The 11,984-nt window shown below is 25.5% G+C and overlaps 1 non-coding gene across 1 annotated transcript in view; it reads right to left on the minus strand.

Moving 5' to 3' along the window:
- The window catches only part of LOC130670668 (small subunit ribosomal RNA), a 1,910-nt gene extending 443 nt beyond the window's left edge, over positions 1 to 1,467 (minus strand). Inside the window, exon 1 of the ribosomal RNA XR_008990389.1 lies at positions 1 to 1,467. This exon is cut by the window's left edge and continues 443 nt beyond it. This is a non-coding gene — a ribosomal RNA (small subunit ribosomal RNA).
- Between the last annotated feature and the right edge of the window lie 10,517 nt (positions 1,468 to 11,984).

Raw genomic sequence — 11,984 nt, forward strand, 5'->3', positions numbered from 1 at the left:
GTAAAAATCACTTGATCCGAAAACCAAGTAAATCTTTCAAGATACCAAAAACGCCTATTTAGCAGGCTAGAGTCTCGTTCGTTATCGGAATTAACCAGACAAATCGCTCCACCAACTAAGAACGGCCATGCACCACCACCCACCGAATCAAGAAAGAGCTATCAATCTGTCAATCCTTCCGGTGTCCGGGCCTGGTGAGGTTTCCCGTGTTGAGTCAAATTAAGCCGCAGGCTCCACTCCTGGTGGTGCCCTTCCGTCAATTCCTTTAAGTTTCAGCTTTGCAACCATACTTCCCCCGGAACCCAAAAGCTTTGGTTTCCCGGAAGCTGCCCGCCGAGTCATCGGAGGAACATCGGCGGATCGCTAGCTGGCATCGTTTATGGTTAGAACTAGGGCGGTATCTGATCGCCTTCGAACCTCTAACTTTCGTTCTTGATTAATGAAAACATTTTTGGCAAATGCTTTCGCTTCTGTTCGTCTTGCGACGATCCAAGAATTTCACCTCTAACGTCGCAATACGAATGCCCCCATCTGTCCCTATTAATCATTACCTCGGTATTCCGAAAACCAACAAAATAGAACCGAGGTCCTATTCTATTATTCCATGCACACAGTATTCAGGCGAAATAAGCCTGCTTTAAGCACTCTAATTTGTTCAAAGTAAACGTACCGGCCTACCTCGACACTCAATTAAGAGCACCGCGATAGGATTAAATTGGACCGCCAAGTTTGACCTCAGCTAAATCCACCGGTAGGACGTTCCATAACATGTCAGTTAACACCGCGAGCGATGAACCAACAGTATGAAACACAGATTCAACTACGAGCTTTTTAACCGCAACAACTTTAATATACGCTATTGGAGCTGGAATTACCGCGGCTGCTGGCACCAGACTTGCCCTCCAATGGATCCTCATTAAAGGATTTAAAGTGTATTCATTCCGATTACGGGGCCTCGGATGAGTCCCGTATCGTTATTTTTCGTCACTACCTCCCCGTGCCGGGAGTGGGTAATTTGCGCGCCTGCTGCCTTCCTTGGATGTGGTAGCCGTTTCTCAGGCTCCCTCTCCGGAATCGAACCCTGATTCCCCGTTACCCGTTACAACCATGGTAGGCGCAGAACCTACCATCGACAGTTGATAAGGCAGACATTTGAAAGATTCGTCGTCGGTACTAGACCATACGATCAGCAGAAAGTTATTCAGAGTCACCAAAAGTAACGATGGACAAGCCACCGATTGGTTTTGATCTAATAAAAGCGTTCCTTCCATCTCTGGTCGGAACTCTGGTTTGCATGTATTAGCTCTAGAATTACCACAGTTATCCAAGTAAATGTGGGTACGATCTAAGGAACCATAACTGATTTAATGAGCCATTCGCGGTTTCACCTTAATACGGCATGTACTGAGACATGCATGGCTTAATCTTTGAGACAAGCATATGACTACTGGCAGGATCAACCAGGGAGCTTCGTGTATGTTTTATTTTTAAAACATCAGAATTACTCCTCTTTCACTTTATACATACATAATAGTCTTTATAAAATACTATTAGTTGTTAAAGCGGTGCTGTTTGTAAGCGTTTGCTTCAAATCAACACTTTAAATTTTTGATTCTACATTATTTATTCACAACATTGAATAATAATTTTATTTTTCAAACATCCTCTCTCTTTTTCAATTTTACTCTCGCTAGATGTTTTATTATCAGAGCGACTTGGTTATAATATACACGCAAACGTGATATTTTATTCTTGCTCGGAAACAAGTGAATCAATACTCAGTTTCATATTTGTACACTATTTTTAAGTTATACATAATATTACATAAACGCCGTAGCGATTTACCACATATAGAGTCATTCAGTCATAGACATCGACCCGTGGCAATGATGCGTTGATATTGAGTATCTTGCCGTAGCTAGTCTCCGTCAGCGCTTACTAGTACTGCTTCGACCGACTACTCTTTCATACTAGTACGAGCCGGCGTCTAAAAAAGTTGCTAGCGCGGGCTAACTGCTAGCCGCGTCAGCGGCGGCGGATACTTCGGTAGCTCCCTGTATCTAAATTACATGTTCATACTTGGAATATTTTTCAATATAAAATTTTTTTTTTTCTTATTTAAATGTATATAAACGATATTATTGTTATTTTTTTTTATTATAATTTTATTGTTTCGATAAAAGTATTTATTTATTTTATTTTTTTTAATTGAACATAATTTTAAAATATACACTATAAAAATAATAATAAATATTATAGATTATGTAAAATAACTAATTCTTATTATTTTTTCTATAATTTTAATAAATTATTTTTTGAAAAACTTTTATTTTATACATCGTATACATTTTATACATTGATTATTATTTATTTATTTAAATGTATATACATTTTAGTATTATTATTTCTTTTAAATGTAATTTTATTATTTTAATAAAAAATGTTTATTTTTTTTTTTAATTGAACATAACATAATTTAAAAATATATAATAATAATAAATATTATCGGTTATGTAAAATCATCAATTCTTATCATTTATTCTATAAAAATTATAAATAAATAAATTCAATAAATTATTTTTTTTTAAATTTGTATTTCAAGTATCGTATATATTTGCTATATTGATTATTATTTATTACAATGAATATTATTTACTTATTTTTTTTTTTCATTGAACATAACATAATTTAAAAATATATAATAATAATAAATATTGTCGATTATGTAAAATCATCAATTCTTATCATTTATTCTATAAAAATTATAAATAAATAAATTTAATAAATCTTTGATTTTTTTAATTTTATATATAAACCATCATGAAAACATCGTTTGAAAAATATTGAAACAAATAACACTATATTTATTTGCTATTCTGTAAACAAAAAAGTTAATTCAGATAGTAAAAATCTTTCTCATTATATTTTATATAAATCCTTTTTTTTAAAGACATTTATTTCAATTATTGCTATAAAGATAAACATAGTGAAAATAATTTTTTACACATTTCAACACAATATATACTTAAAAATTAAATATTTTATTACTTTTCATGAAAACATTTTTGTATTTTAATTGATTTTTTATTCAATTACGAATTATAAAGAAAAAATAATGTTTCAAGTCATAAATACTTCACTATCTCGATTAATTTTCGTATTATTAAAACATTTCACTAAAAATATCTATGCTATTAAAAATGACAAGATATCCCCGTTACTATCAAATCATTCTATTATAAAAATTATTTAATTAATATATTTCTCATTTTTTATTTATTTCTTTTTTTCTTATTTTTCAAAAAAAAAAAAAATGGCTTAATGGCTTGATTATTATTATCTTTTTACATTCAGCAGTCGGCTAGAATTATTTCAAGTTCTGGTTACTCTACTATTATAGCTACAACACATATTGGCTCGCAAGTAACATTATCGACACAAATTCTTATTAATTTTACTTCTATATCTTATCAATCAATAATAGTTTATTCTAAACATTCAAATTTTGATTAAAATTGAATTAAGATTTCATACATTTATTATTATTTATTTATTTTTTTATTTAGTCTCTATTAAATTTATTTTCAATTATATTACTCGAAAATCTTTTGTTTTATATATATATTAACTATATTCAATTAACATAACAGTATAAATTATTTTATAATAAAAACTTATATATATTGTAAAAAAAAAAAAAAAAATTATGATATATTGATATTTATAAATGAATAAGGTAAATTTTGTTCCAGCCATATCTATATGATACAATTAATTAAAGTTATTAAATTTGGTATTGTTAAAAAGGTCTTGACTTGAATTTGTGCCTTTTCATGATTTAAACTCTTTTTTATTTCCAAGTATCGAGATAAATCAATTTATCTATATCATTCGAATGGTATTTAAATTACGCGGGAAAAAAGACGATCTTATTTATTTTATTTAAAAAAATTATTCTGTCACTGAATATATATAATTACAAGAGAATAAAAAAAATTTAGTTCATGTTATGTTTTCTATGATAATAAAAAATATGAATATGAATGTAGCTGACAATTGGCAATTTTTTAAATTTCAGAGTAAATTATCGAAATGTAAGCAGAATAAAAATTTTAAAATGCGTATTTAGATGAATGCAACATCTGTACGTGCATTTTTTTTTTTAATTTTATTAGTTTAATTAATTTATTCATTTATTTGAAATTTGTAAATTGTCTCATGTCTGCTACATTAACAATTAAATATAATTTGGTTTCAATGAACAAAAATTGATTAAACCACTAATAAATAAGAATTGACCGTGATAATTTTTTTAGAATCCATCGAAATCAACAAGTTTGCGAGTTAATGATAAGCTAATTTTAGAATAGAGATTTTAATAAACAGTTGAATTCAAATCTTATTTAAAAAATTTGACAGTAATATTCGGACAGTCACGTTTATCTTGAGAATTTTCTTAAGACTTTTGAATTTTTATAATTATTAAAAAGATTTTATTGATATTATTTGTCACTTTTATTCATTTTTTTATAACTATTTAAATTCTTAAATTTTACATTTTATTAATTAATCAATAATCAAATAAAAAATAAAATTCATTATTATATTTACGAATCTTCAAATGACTTGGTAAACTGCGGTAGTACTTGAACTCTAGGCTTCGAGCGTAGTTTGCTACGGCAATTCCTTAATGTCTAACAAACTGTACTGAAATATACATTGAATGCTATTATCAATAAACTAATAATCTCTACACCAAATAAAATCTTTTGACTAATAAATTTTTAACTATATTATACACATTTTTTTTTTTCCCCGAATTTTGCTATTGTTAGTATTTTTTCTTTATCCTATACTTATCTTAAATATTTACAAATTAATAGCAAAATTCAACTGCTCTTAGTAACCAATTTATATTTAGATACCAGCATTATCACCTAATTCACAGTATTCATTCTATTGCACTTTTAATATTTAATTATAATCAAACATGAAATGTTGACTTGGTATTATATTATAATTATTATTATAAAATCAAAATTATAAATAATTATAATACGTATAACATTCGGCTCTAATAAATCGAAAACTTTCTTAAAGTGCTATGCTATGTTAAACATCTTCTATACTCACGAGTCAATGGCGGGAGCATGCCTACCTTACTTGATACCCACTACCATCAACGATTTGCCTCAACCAAGTAATAACCATTATCCAACATAGTTTTATTTCTTATCATTATTTTTATTATTCCAATTTATTACATACAACTTAACAAACTATATTTATAATATACTCATTATAATTTGATTCTTAATTTTATTTTTTTTCTTTTAATTATCAAATAACTTATCATCAATGCATCTATCTTTATTCATTTTTTCTTCGTTGATCATATTCTTTAATATCAAAGTTTTATTTTATATTCACAAAATTTTACAAACTTGATAGTTACTTTTATTTCAAATACAAAACATTTCTTTTTTTTTTTTATATTTTTCAAACTAAATACATAACACTCAGTTTTTCACTATTCATCATGAAAATCAACATACACACAACAATATGATGAGTAAGATAGTGTATTCCCATTAAATCAAACATTGTTAAACATTTAAAATAAATAAATCACTCATTATTATTAATTTTTATCAAATACTTAATTCTTATTTCATATTAATATCTGAGATATTTAGTACATAGATTCTATAATATTTATTAATTTCGATGTATTTTATATTTAATTTTAAAAAGCTTATGCTAACAATTATAATAACCATAAAATTTATTGTATTTTATTTTTAATTTATTAACTAGATTTAAATATTATAGCAATATCTATTGTAATATAATAAACATAAATATTATGAATAAAAATCGTTTTCATTTATATCTTGTGACAAAAACTAACAGACTCTTAAAAAATAAAGAAATTATTATTATTCGATAAATATTACATCATTTATGATCATAAACTTGATCTACGACTACTCATTAATAGCATTAAATTTATATTCTTGACAATATTTAAAAAATACATAATTTTAAAAAAAATTAATTGTCATCCAACAATTATGTTTAAAATAAATAGTTATCTATAACTAAATAATATAACTCATATTTATTCTTTTTCCATTTTAAAAACGACAAAAAACATCTTGATATTAATTCTGATAGTCGTTGATATTAACATTTCTGGAATTAAAAAGTCAATACTACCCATATTCATTAACTTGTAAATTACTTGGTTGTTCCCAGTAATACTTGTGTACTCATTTTTTACAGATAAATTTAATGTTTTTTTTTTTTTTTTCTTTTCTCTTCATTTCCATACTAAATATAAATATTTATTCTTTGAAAAATTTTTATACCATCAAATTAATCATTAATTTCATTAAAAATTTCACCAGCATCCTTCAAAATAATCATTAATTTCGTTGTACCCAATATCAAACTCTAAAAAATCATAAAATTCATATTTTATATCGATTTTTATCTTTTTAATCTTTAATATATTTATTAGGGTGGTTCATTTGGAGCGACTACTTTTTTTTATTTTTTCACCCTAATTTCAAAATGTTGTTGTAAACATTAAAAAATAAAATTCCTGCATTTGATTTTGAAGTTTTTCCATTTAAGCTACACAGGAAATTTAGGATTTTTTTTTTATTCAATTCTCTATAGCTCAGCCGCATTTTAAGTCTTAAAAGTCTCTGTAGTAACCTCGAGATTTTTTTTATAGGGATTTTTTACATATGTCTAATTTTACATTTAATTAACATCATCAATACATTCATTTTTATTAATTATTTCTCCGATGATCATATTAAAAATAATGTTTTTACGGTATATAAGTAATTACTTCCAGCTTTCTTCATATTTATTAAAATACTAAAATTATAAAAAAAAATATATCCAGTTTTCTACTTTGTTTTTCCATTCCTTTTCAATTTTAGTTTTTTTTTTTTTTTTTTTTTGAGTTGAAACACTAACAAAATTTTTATCCTTTTATTGTTAGGAACAATTTTTCTACATTTCATTTAAATTTTTATAAATCAAATCTTGTAGTCTCAACTGCTTTGTAAACTAATCCCATAATAATAATCATATATTACAATTAATTTTTTTGTTAAACTATTTTGATTATAATCATTCTTTTATTGCTCTTTTTTTTTGTTTTTTTTTTTTTTATCTAGTGTGGATGCTAAGAAATTTTTCTTTCATACAAAAGTTTTATTTTATATTCACAAATTTTTTACTAACTTGGTAGAATGCGGTAACACTTGTGTTGTGTTTTAATTGTAGTTAGCTTCGACTGAAAATCAATAACTTAAATTAATTTATAATAATACTCTATTATCGATAGGCTACTCACCTATGTCTCAAGCAATATCTTTTAATTTTCATAAATTTATATATACACAATTATATATATATTGTTAAATACATTTATTAAACTTTTTTTCAAATACATTTTTTTTTTCTTTTTCAAACTAAACACATAATTTCCATTAAAATTCTTATTTATTCATATTCGATTATTTTTATTATTGATTACTTAAATTAGTCATTGTTAAATATTTCAAATAAAAAAATCACTCATGATTATTAATTTTTATCACCAACTTTATTCTTATTTCTATACATTAGACTGGGCCAAAAAAATTGATTATTTTTTTTTTTCTTAGTTATATTGAGAATATTATCTAGAATGACAAAAAAAAAATTTCATGAAAGTTTGAGCCCTTAATATTAATTTTAAGAGGTCTATTATCGCTATTTTTAATTTTAATTCATAATTTGATGTTTTACGTCAGAACTGCTAAAACATTGGAGTAAAAAAAATTCATTTCCACTTTTTCTTATGTAAAATTAAATTCCCTACAACAAAGGTCTGATTGAAAATTTTCACCCGACAAGCCGTTTCCGATTAATTAAACTTAATAAAGTAATATATTTTTTCGATTTAACATTTTTACTTTTGAATTTTGTAACTGACGAATCAATAAATATCTAATAAAGACCATGACAAATTTTTGAAGGAAATTCAATGCTCTACAAAAAAGGTCTCTTAACATTTTTCGCTAAATTCACTCCTTCGAAAGTTATTCACGTTATTGAAATCGTTTTGACTCAAATTCAATTTTTAATAACTTTCGGAGGAGTGAATTTAGCAAAAAATGTTAAGAGACCTTTTTTGTAGAGCATTAAATTTCCTTCAAAAATTTGTCATGGTCTTTATTAGATATTTATTGATTCGTCAGTTACAAAATTCAAAATTAAAAATGTTAAATCGAAAAAATATATCACTTTATTAAGTTTAATTAATCGGAAACGGCTTGTCTGACGACAATTTTCAATCAGACCTTTTTTGTAGGGAATTTAATTTTACAGAAGAATAAGTAAGAATGATTTTTTTTTTACTCCAATGTTTTAGCAGTTCTGACGTAAAACATCAAATTATGAATTAAAATTAAAAATAGCGATGATAGACTTCTTAAAATTAATATTAAGGGCTCAAACTTTCATGAAATTTTTTTTTTGTCATTCTGAATAATATTTTCGATATAGCTATGAAAAAAAAAAAATAGTCAATTTTTTCGGCCCAGTCTACTATACATACATTGATATCTGAGATATTTAATACATAGATTCCATAATATTTATGAATTATTTATTTTATACTTTTTTCACAACTATACTAGCCATAAAATATGTACTAGCCATAATTTATGTAAAATTGATCTAAAAATAATTGATATCATTAAATTTATCCTCAAATCTTCTAAAATTATTTATTTGTTGCATTGATCATCAGGCAGTTTTCATTCTTGACAATATCTAAAAAAAATACAACAGTTTAAATTAAATTTGAAAAAATTGATTGTTATTCAATATGACTCATTATTCAATTTTAATTAAATGGACGACAATAAACATTGAGATTTTAATTCTGCTAGTCCGTTGATATTGACATTTCTGGAAATGAAAAGTTTCTAAATTTGTATCCAACTATTATCAGCTCATTTATTTCTAATTTCATAACTTTTACAATACTACCAATATTCATTAACTCGTAAATTACTTGATCATTCCCAGTAGTACTTGTAAACTCATTTTTTACTGATAAATTAAATATCTTATATCATTTCTACACTTAATAGATAAAACTCATTTTCTTATTATATATTTAATAAAAATTTTCATGCACACAAATAAATAATCTAAATATATATATATCTGACGCGCGTCAACGGCAATAGTAAGACTACTATACGTTATACTCAATATTACTAACGCTGTGCCTCGACTAATTGATATATCAATCTTTTTGATTATTTTATAAACTTTAACACATAAATAAACAATAAATTTCCATTGCCAATAATCACATTAAATTTTTTTTTTTATTATTATCCATATCGTTCCATTATTTGTCTAGACGTGTTTATATGTCTATTTGATGGTATACATTATCTTACATAGTAAAACGACGAAAAGCCTCACTCTGTCCACAACGATTTTGGCTTTCTCAAATTAATTAAGTAAGACTTGTGATGGTTGTACTAAGATCTCACAACCTGTTGGTTAAACAAGCCTCCGTGAAACATGTATACGTGATGCACAAGTCTTATCACTCTACTATGGCAGTTAAAACACATTGAGTAATAAAGTTTTTTGTAATAAGAACCCCATAAAAAATCCATATCAAAGTCCTAAATAAATTTATGTATTCATAATGTGCATCTAGTTTTTTTTTTATTTTTTATAGAAATACAGATACCTTTATAGCAATTAAAATTAATTTTTTTAATCAACTGCAATCATTTCTTTCTTCATTTTTTTTTTTTTTCATTTCTACACTTAATAGATAAAACTCATTTTCTTATTATATATTTGATAAAAGTTTTCATCCATACAAAAAAATAGTATAAATACAAATATCTGACGCGCGTCAACGGCGGAAGTAAGACTACTCAATATTACTAACGCTTTGCCTCGACTAATTGATACATATAACCTTTTTTTTGTTTTCTTTATAATATCTTTTTGATTATTTTATAAATTATATACCACATAAATAAAGAATAAATTTCCATTGTATATAATCCCATTTTTAATTTTTTTTTCTTTTATTTAGTAGTACAATTATTTTTATTATGTATATTGTATTGCTTACGTTTTTTCAAAGTAAAACATATATATTGTTACATTACTTATTAGACGTGTTTATATGTCTATAAAACGACCAAAAGCCTCACTCTTTCCACAGCGATTTTTTGGCTTTCTCGAATTAAGTTAGACTTGTGGTGGTTGTGCTAAGATCTCACCACCTGTCATCAGGACCTGTTGGTTAAACAAGCCACCGTGAAACATGTACACGTGATGCACAATTCTTATCACTCTACTATGGCAGTTAAAACACATTGAGTAATAAAGTTTTTGTAATAAGAACCCCATAAAAAAACCCATATCAAAGTCCTTAATAGATTTATATATTCATGATGTGCATCTAGTTTTTTTTTATATATAAATAGAGATGTTTATATAGCAATTAAAATGAATTTTTTTAAATCAATCGCAACAGTTTATACCCAATATCAAAATATCTGTAAAAATTCAATAAATATATACTGCATAGTCATTATTATAATTTTTTTTTTTTTTTTATTAAAATTACATTTACATTTCTACTACCTTAATATTTTCACATGTTCAATTAAATCAATGTATTCCAGCAGAAATGCATCTAAGTGAAAAATACCTCATGAACATTTAATGATAAATCTAACACATCGGTTCATATCATTTGCAGTGCAATAAAATTGTTAGTTGAACTATTAATGCATCAATTATTTGCTGCATGCGCGCCGCACGTTTTTTGTTTTAAATCTTTCAAGTATTTTTATAGCTATTCAAAATTAATAATCACAAATTTTCAGGACTATCTATAAGAAGCTTGGAATCTGTATGGGATTTTAAATCTTTATGAGCCTTAAAGAAATTATTATATACTTTTTAGTGCGTTTTAAAAACGTAGTTTGTTCAAAATTTGTTTTTAGTTCGACAATGTTATTGTGTAATTAACTTATTATACATTGTTATAAATGATATAAATTTGTTGAGAGATAATTTCCAACAGCTGTGATAAAAAGCCGTCTTACCAGAAAGTTATATTCAATCTACTGTTATTCAACTAAAAAAGAACAATGAACGACGCTTTCTATGAGGTTGTCAGCTCATTTAAAATTAAAATAAATTTAATTTTCATGATTCTAAAAATTATAATTTATGTATATTATAAAAATGTATGTATAAAAGTCGCATATATATTGCAGGATTTTCTCAGACCCTTCACACATGTTACAAGAATGTCTCAGTCCTTCACCTCCATATAACGTTGGATTATCTGACTCAAAAAAAAAGTGAATAAAAAAATTAAAAGCGAAAAGATTAAGTTACAATCGATTCTAGGTTTTAAACGTTAGTTCCTAGTGTTTTTTAAGCTTTTTCTGTTTATTTTTGACACGAGTCTACAAATAAATCATATGGCTGGTGGAAATTTTTGGGAATTTTCTCTGAAAAACTCAGTTCCAAAGTTCTAAAGACTTTTCAGAGAAAATTCCCAAAAATTTCCACCAAATCATCACCGAGTTACTTATCATTAGAATAAATTTTTAAAAATATACACAAAAAGATTTTAAAAAATTTTTGGTATGCACTGTTGATCATTTTTTCTGTCAATATTTAATTTATTAATTAAAAAAAAGAAATTGAATGTCTGTTATCTATAGGTATCATCAAATTATGCTGGTATAGCGAAAAAATTAAATATAAATATTTTTATTTTTATTTTTAATTTTCGCTCCATTAATAAAATTGCACTTCACGATAAAACTAAATTATAAGTAATTACCAAATGAGTAATCTGTAAGACTTGTCAATTACATAAACTTTTATAAGACGTGAAAAATACCTTGTCT

Source organism: Microplitis mediator, chromosome 6 (assembly GCF_029852145.1).
Source record: "Microplitis mediator isolate UGA2020A chromosome 6, iyMicMedi2.1, whole genome shotgun sequence".
Classification (NCBI taxonomy): Eukaryota; Metazoa; Arthropoda; class Insecta; order Hymenoptera; family Braconidae; genus Microplitis; species Microplitis mediator.